Source organism: Bubalus bubalis, chromosome 6 (assembly GCF_019923935.1).
Source record: "Bubalus bubalis isolate 160015118507 breed Murrah chromosome 6, NDDB_SH_1, whole genome shotgun sequence".
Classification (NCBI taxonomy): domain Eukaryota; kingdom Metazoa; phylum Chordata; class Mammalia; order Artiodactyla; family Bovidae; genus Bubalus; species Bubalus bubalis.
In genome coordinates, this window is record NC_059162.1 from 24,518,240 (window position 1) to 24,526,693 (window position 8,454).

Consider the following 8,454-nt stretch of genomic DNA (forward strand, 5'->3'; position numbering starts at 1 on the left):
GGAGCTTTCTCTTAATGCTTTTCCGCCTAAATGGGGTTTACATCTGTCCAGTGGAAGTTTATTTAATTTTTGTAGGAATTTGAGCAATGCTTTCCAAGTGGCTCTGGTGGTAAAGAACCTGCCTGCCAATGCAGGAGACATAAGAAATGTGGATTCTGTCCCTGAATGGGGAAGATCCCCTGGAGGAGGAAATTGCAACCCACTCTAGTATTCTTGCCTGGAGAATCCCCATGGACAGAGGAGGCTACTGGGCTATAGCCCATAGGGTTGCTAAGAGTCAGACATGACTGAACGACTTAGCACTCAGAGCAGTGGTCACCGTCAGCACCTCAGTGCGGACCAGAAATCCTCCTGAAATCATAATGAACCCTAGTTGCTCTTACTGTTGGCTTTCCTCTTTTTACTGTGGAGACATGGCTTTTAAGAAAATATATCTGAGAGAAATTCTATGTATAAAGTTCTAAAGCTCAAATAATATTTTCAGAAGTGGATGCTTGTCCTTTGTAAATTTTAGGTTCCTGAGAGGCCTTCTTCTTTCCTGAGTTTCCTTTATGGGGAAAGAAAAGTTATTTCTGTTGACACTATTTATAATCTAATAAATACTTGAAATTGGAACCATTAAGAAGAGCTTTTTAAAAGACAAAAATTGCAGGGTTTAATTTTATCATAAAACTTTTTTTTTAAAATAAGAGGTTGATATTTGCTCCAACCCTGAACAATCATAAAAGAGCTACTTTTACACCCTGTCAGATACTGAGTTGTGTTATTTCCTTCAAATGTGGCAATGGATCTACATAATCAAAACGTACAACTTGAGGCCAGAGGGCCATTTATTTTTTCTGAATCACCCTTTACAGGTAGAATACAGATGCTTAGTATATAAATATGTAGACCTTGATGTTCATGTATAGAAAATCTGATTGAGGTGAGATGACCCAGGTAAGGTTCAACATAGATATTTTTCCAGGTTTTTCATTCTGCCTGCCTTCCCTTAGATCCATGATTCTTGTATAATAGTATTATTTGAAAGGCCTCCAGGTAGACTGAGGGTTGCTCTTAGATAAAATTTACATTTTTTTATAACGCTTGATGCTATTATTATGAATTCAAGATTTACTTCTGATGTTAAATAAAACCTAAGCATTTTATTTCAGTTTCACCAAAGGCAGCTTTATATATCAATATTTTATTGGGATTGTCTTCACAGTGTGGTGCAGTCAGCAGGTCTACAATCCTGCTATAGTCCACAGGCTAATGATCAGAATTTTTAAGCCTGTCCAAGATGTACCTATTACGGCATTTAAATTTAGAAGTTAGTTCTAGTTTCATAGGCTTATTGATTAATGTTCCATTGTTGTTCAGTCACTAAGTAATGTTCGACTCTGTGACCACATGGACTACAGCATGCCAGGCTTCCCTGTTCTTCACTATCTCCTGGAGTTTGTTCTAACTCATGTCCAGTGAGTTGGTGATGCCATCCAACTCCTCCTCATCCTGCTTTCAATCTGTCCCAGCATCAGGGCCTTTACCAATGGGTCAGCCCTTCGCATCAGGTGGCCAAAGTATTGGAGCTTCAGCATCAGTCCTTCCAATGAATACTCAGGGTTGATTTCCTTTAGGATTGACTAGTTGATCTCTTTGCTGTCCAAGGGAGTCTCAAGAGTCTTCTCCAGCACCACAGTTTGAAGGCATCAATTCTTCAGTGCTCACTCTTTTTTATGGTCCAACTCTCACATGGGTACATGACTACTAGAAAAACTATAGCTTTGACTACATGGAATTTGTCAGCAAAGTGATGTCTCTGCTTTTTAATACGCTCTCTAGATTTGTCATGGCTTTCTTTCCAAGGAGCAAGCACCTTTTAATTTCATGGTTGCAGCCACCATGCACAGTGATTTTGGATCCTAAGGAAATAAAATCTCTCACTGCTTCCCTGTTTGCCACAAAGTAATGGGACCATATGCCATGATCTTAGTTTTTTGATTGTTGAGTTTTAAGCCAGCTTTTTCACTCTCCTCATTCACCTTCATCAAGAGGCTCTTTAGTTCCTCTTAGCTTTCTGCCACTAGGTGGTATCCTCTGTTTATCTGAGATTGTTGATATGTCTCCTGGCAATCTTGATTCCAGCTTGTAAGTCATCCAGCCCAGAATTTTGCACAACGTATTCTGCATATAAGTTAAATAAGCAGGGTAACAATATGCAGCCTCGATCTACTCCTTTCCCAATTTTGAACCAGTGGATTTCTCCATGTCCAGTTCTACTGTTGCTTCTTGTCCTATGTACAGGTTTCTCAGGAGATAGATACGGTGGTCTGGTATCCCCATCTTTTTAAGAATTTTCCAGTTTGTCGTGATCCACACAGTCAAAGGCTTTAGCACAATCAATGAAGCAGATGTCAGTGTTTTTTGGAATTCCCTTGCTTTTTTAAAAATAATGTCCCATAGTAACTTCTTCTAAGATCTATTAATGTTCTGAGATATTGGAAAAATTCATATTGGCTGTTTCAGACAAAAGATGGAAAGCATTTGGGGAGAAAATAGAGATTGTCTCATATATTCTTATTCATTCCATGGTGCCCAAAATGAATAAAAAAAAGGAAGATGATTTTACTCTCAGGTATTCTCCCAATAAATATTATTTACTGGTTGGTCCCCAGTAGCCACACAGTTGCGACCTCCACATCCTCTCATCAAGTCCTAAGGAATCTTTAGCCAACCTCAGAAAACATTAGTTTCCATTTTCTTCCAGAATAGATACATCTCAGTTCAGTTCCATTCAGTTCAGTCGCTCAGTTGTGTGCGACTCTTTGCGACCCCATGAATCGCAGCATGCCAGGCCTTCCTGTCCATCACCAACTCCCGGAGTTCACTCAAACTCACATCCATCGAGTCGGTGATGCCATCCAGCCATCTCATCCTCTGTCATCCCCTTTTCCTCCTGCCATCAATCCCTCCCAGCATCAGAATCTTTTCCAGTGAGTCAACACTTCGCATGAGGTGGCCAAAGAACTGGAGTTTCAGCTTTAGCATCATTCCTTCCAAAGAACACCCAGGGCTGATCTCCATCTACTCAGTATCAAAATAGGTTGATTAAAAAAAAAAAACTTGAGTCAACCAAACAGGTCTTTTTTTGCAATCCAACGCCTTGCTGAAGCTGTTTGTCACTTTCCTTCTGTCCGTCTGCTTCATTTAGCTAGTAGGTATGGCCATTAAGAAGAATGTTCAAATCCAGCAAAGCCTATGTGTTTTAATTAGAGGGTATTAAAAGCTGCATATTTCCATCCTGGAAGATCTTAAAGCACTTTAAAATTTCCACCATGCTCAAGTATAAACTCTCATTGTTAGACTCATTCTACCTTTTACTACATGTGTCTACATTTGAGGTGGAATGCAGCAGCTGCTTAATGCTGTTTCCTAGCACTTGCAGACATGGAATGAATTCTGTATCCTATTTCCTCTATGGTTTCAAGAGACAGAGTTTAAATATATTGTTGCCAGACTAGAATCTGCCAAGTCTTTCAATCAGTGGGAGTCAAATAAGTGCAAATGATCAAGGTCTTATGTTCAGGACCTTATGGCATACACAGGTAGGAGATGGAGAAGAGAGGATTTTAGCTACCTACATTTACTGTCATTGAGAAAGTATGTGAGTCCAGAAGCAATTTAGAGGGAGATTCCATGCAGTCAGTACTTAGAAGAGGTGACTAATGAAAGATGAGGGGTAGAGTTCAGGGCTGTGATATGAAGACTTGGGAGTCCTTCATCATGGGTGAAGACAGAGCACTGTAGACAAATTCTAGGGAACTGAAACTCATCTAGATGGAGAAAAGCCAATTAAATGAGAGCTCTGGGGCCTACAATTATTGTGGTCTTTTCAGTCTATTTTCTTTTTTGTCTTTTGTCAACCTGTCCTACTTATTTGAAAGGTGATCCATTATTCTAGTCAAAAAAACTTGAAGACTTTATTTTTATTTAAAAAAATAAATAACTCTTTATACCACTATTCATAGTTAACTGTCACTAATATTTGGGTGCATTTCCTTGTACAGTTTTATATTCATATGAAGACTAGAAGTAAGGAAATCCTTAGCATTTATGATCGCCTAGGCACAAATAAGTAGAATGTGATTGGGGTTGTGTGGGTCATCATTGTCGTCCAAATACAGTATTACCTTTAGCAGAAGAGGAGCTTAGGAGCCAGAATCTATTGCTGATGATAGTATTATACAATGAATTATCTGGATAATCGTCTCAGTTCTTGAATCCGATACAATAGGCATGCCTTATGATTTTGTTAGTACTTGTACATCAGGGCTTGGTTGGGTTACAAACAAGAATATTTTGAAATTCTGAAATATTGGGAAATTATGATTTTATTTAGTATAGATAGACATCCATATAATGGCGCAGTCTTCCAACACATCACATTTATTGATTTATGCTTTTGAAAGAGAGGGTTGTGGGAAATGGAAGATTTTGTGAAATAATGCCAATTTAGAGGGGCAGTTGAAAGATAAGCCATCTCTGACTCTGACATTTAGCGTTTAGACTTTCTGTGTCTGTTTCAGGCCTGTTCACCTATTCAAAAAGAATATTTTCACTTTCACCATTTTACCCACATTCGCTTTGGCTGTGTAACAAGCATAATTAATCAGTAAGATAACAGAGATAATGCACTGATGACAGCTCAAGTTAATTATAAAACCTCAGAGATGCCCCTAAGGGGCCTGTTTTATCAGATACTTATTATCCTAAAATGAATCAAGATGTACACTCATCATTTCAGGTGCTGGTAAATGTGTTAAATAGTGTGGAATTTTATGGCTATAAAAGGTCAAATTTCAAGAGTTTTATTTTTAAAGGAAATTTCGTGGAATCTAAAGTGTGAAGTTCAATCATACTGAATTCACTGGCAACCAGACGTGCTTAAAAGTGAAACCTTATTTCCCCTGGGGGGTTTCAAGGCAGAGAGGAGAAAGTCCCCTCCGGTTGCTCCCCCTTCTGCCAGGTTTCAGTTATAACAGAGAATCTTTTCACAAAATGTAGTCAATCTATATTTCAGGAATTTAAAGCATATTTCATTGGCTCATCTGGACACTGGAAAATCTTATACTCTTTCCCCAGGTGATTTGGTGCATTACATTGGCACACACTAGGACTTACACACCTGGAAAACCACCTTGACTTTCCTGACGCTCCAAAGGAGGTCTTCAGACCTAGAGGCATGTTGGATGGTGAACTCTGTTGAATGTTCCCAAACACAAGAGTCATGAAAACAACCATTCACATTCAGAGATGGGGAGAGGGACCTGAGGATAAGGCAGAGGAGGAAGAAGAGGAAGGCAGAGGCTCAAATGAGAAAAGAAAAAGAGATGTGAGGGAAGGGAGGAACAGGCAAAAATAACAAATAAACAAACAAAAAAAAGAGATATGGATATGCTCCTTTGGTCAAAGTTTAATAAAGTCAAAGACTTATCCCAAAATGTTCATTCTCAGATACTCAGTTATCCACTGTGACTAACTTGCAGTCAGATTTCTTGTAAAGCCTGGGTGTAATGCAGGAAGACTGTTGAGAGTCCCTTGGACAGCCAGGAGATCAAACCAATCAATCCTAAAGGAAATCAACCGTCATTGGAAGAACTGATGCTGAAGCTGAAGCTCCAATGCTTTGGTCACCTGATGCGAAGAGCTGACTCATTGGAAAATACCTTGATGCTGGGAAAGATAGAGGGCAGGAGGAGAAGGGGGAGACAGAGGATGAGATGGTTGGATAGCATTACTGACTCAATGGACATGAGTTTGAGCAAACTCTGGGAGATAGAGAAGGACAAGGAAGCCTGGCATGCTGCAGTCCACGGGGTTGCAAAGAGTCGGGCACGACTTCACAGCTGAACAACAACAAATCTTATAACATTAAATAATACCCCAAACCAGTGTTTATCCTGGTGGGATCAGACTTCTGTAAATACAAGCAAGATCTGTGACATCTGTGACTGGATAGCTACAGTTGCTTGTATTAGCTATGACTCACTTATTGGCTTCACAGCAACCAGGGGACTCTGGAAGTGTGGGGAGCTGGAGGACTCTCCTGGACATGCAGACTCAGTGTAATAAAACAGTATCCAAGGACATCATCCATGCTCCATAATAATGATATTTTATGACATGTGAAAAGTGTCCAGTACAGTGCCTGGCACACAGGAGAGGCTCAGTAATGTTGGTTTCCCTATAATCATCATCAGTGAAATGGGATTCAGCACTAGGAGTAACTTGGCACATCAGCGCTAGGAATAAATTCTCTTTTGCCAGATTTTTGATTACTGAATTGTAACTCCTGGAAGTATCTTTGTATCAGTATTGCTAATAGTGCTGAAAAGTAACTCAGTGTTTAAATTTTGTTTATTTGTATGTTTATTGAGGCATTTCTATTTTTGAAGTTTAGGTATAATTGACATATAATATTTGTGAGAAGAATGAATGAACTAGTCCATGAACACATGAATGATTGAAATTAAGGTTTGAAGGGGAGCATAGCAAGGCAAATAGGTATTTTTTCCTGGGTGCTGTTTTCTCTTGAATGTGTTTTAGTTTTGCTCTGAAATTGGAGTTAGAACAGTGTTTGTCTTATCTTTGGGGATCAGTAGGAAATAGAAAGAGGTTGGGAAGGGATAAAGGAGATGTCCTGGTGTCTGGAAACCAGGGCCAGCTAGTGAGGATGGAGGAAAGAGTGCTGGAAAGCCAGACAAGTCTTGGTCATAGAGCTGGATTCTAGGGTTTGGAAAAATATATTTTTCCAGAGAATTTGTGGGCTAGCAGGTCACAGTTAAAAGGAAGAATCTTAAAACATTTTACTGACCCATTGATGCATTCATTATTTATCCACATTTATTCATTTCAGAAACATTTATTGAGTATTTACCATATCTTAGGCACTTTGTTACTTATCAAGACACAGTAGTGAACAAGACAGATACAATCCTTTAAAGTCTAGTTGAAAGAAGAAGGCAAAGACACATCATTTTAAATTCTACACATTGAGTTCTGCATTCTGGGATCTCTTGCCAGAGACAAATATTTCACAAATAGTGTCTCTTTTAAGTAGGGCTCCACTGAGGAAAGCTCTCTTATCTAGGCTAGTATTCCAATTAGCAACTTTTCTTTCTTTTTTTGGTGTGTGTAGAATTTCTAATTGTTCCAGTGGATTTTCCTCTAAAGCCAAAAAAAATGAAAATTTAGTTGCATGGTGAAATACGTGGACAATATTGTCCATGAGAGTACTCACTGGTAATGACAAAAATGATATCTGTGGCCATGGCTAACAGGGAAAAGAGAGATGGAAGTCTTTTTTTTTTCTAGCAGAAAGAGAGAATGTGGTGGCATAGTTGGTTCTGGCAGGAAAAAGGAAGCCATGGCAAGGGAGTTAGGTATCACAATATCCAAATTTTTAAAAATTATAGTCTGTAAGCTGTATATCTTAAGTCATAATTACTTCAAATAGGGCCTGTTTCCTTGGAATGGTTTTCAGGTATTTGGGAGTGATTTTTGAGCCATATTTGGTACAACCAAATTGCAGAACCCTGGAAGCATTCGAGCAGTCCTCCACACTACTTGAAGCTCATTGTCATGGGATTTGACCTAAAAACACTCTTTCCACAGCCAGCCAGCTCTTAGTCATTTGTGGGAATATAGGCCAACATTGGTATACTTTTTTCTGCCCATTTGAGACAATTCCAGGTGGTGTGAAGGACCGGCAAAAGTATGGCAACGATCATTTATTTCTGGTCCAAGTGCGGTTTTATGACTGCATCTCCACAGAACTCTATGCCGTCTCTTCTATCTCAATCTTGCTCCTAATAATGACACCTTATATAAGAGCCTTTAAAGGTCTAACACAGCAGAGCTACATGCATGGAAAGACCATTTGTCAAAAGGCAAAAATAAGTTATAGTTCCTAAAAAATTACACTTCCCTCAATGACTAGTTCCTAACTGCACTCTATTTTAGTGCCCATTACTATTCTTTGGCTGCTCTATCTTAGTTTCTGTAATTCTCTCTTTGAATTGCTGTGGGATAAGTGTAGGTCCTGGAAAAATGGTGATGTCAGTGATTTGACTTTCACTTCCCTGGAAGCCTCTCCCATATTTTTTGGTAGAGTCTTTCCATTTTCTATTTGTTGTCCAACCACTATGAAAGTTTCTTCTCAGGAAGAGATCTGTCACCAATCATTCACACCTTGACACAAATTTAGACCAGCATGTTACCTCTCCCTGGGGTGCATGCACTTTTAGATTTTCCTCTAAATGTGTAACAGCATTTTGCCTGTTTCTAGAGGCATTTAGCTCTATTCCCAAGCAGAGTCCTTAGTATATTTTACTAGCAAAGAACCCTCCCTTACGTTCTTGATATTCCACCAGGCAGCTCTTAAGACTCACACTTCCCATAAAGTCTACTTCA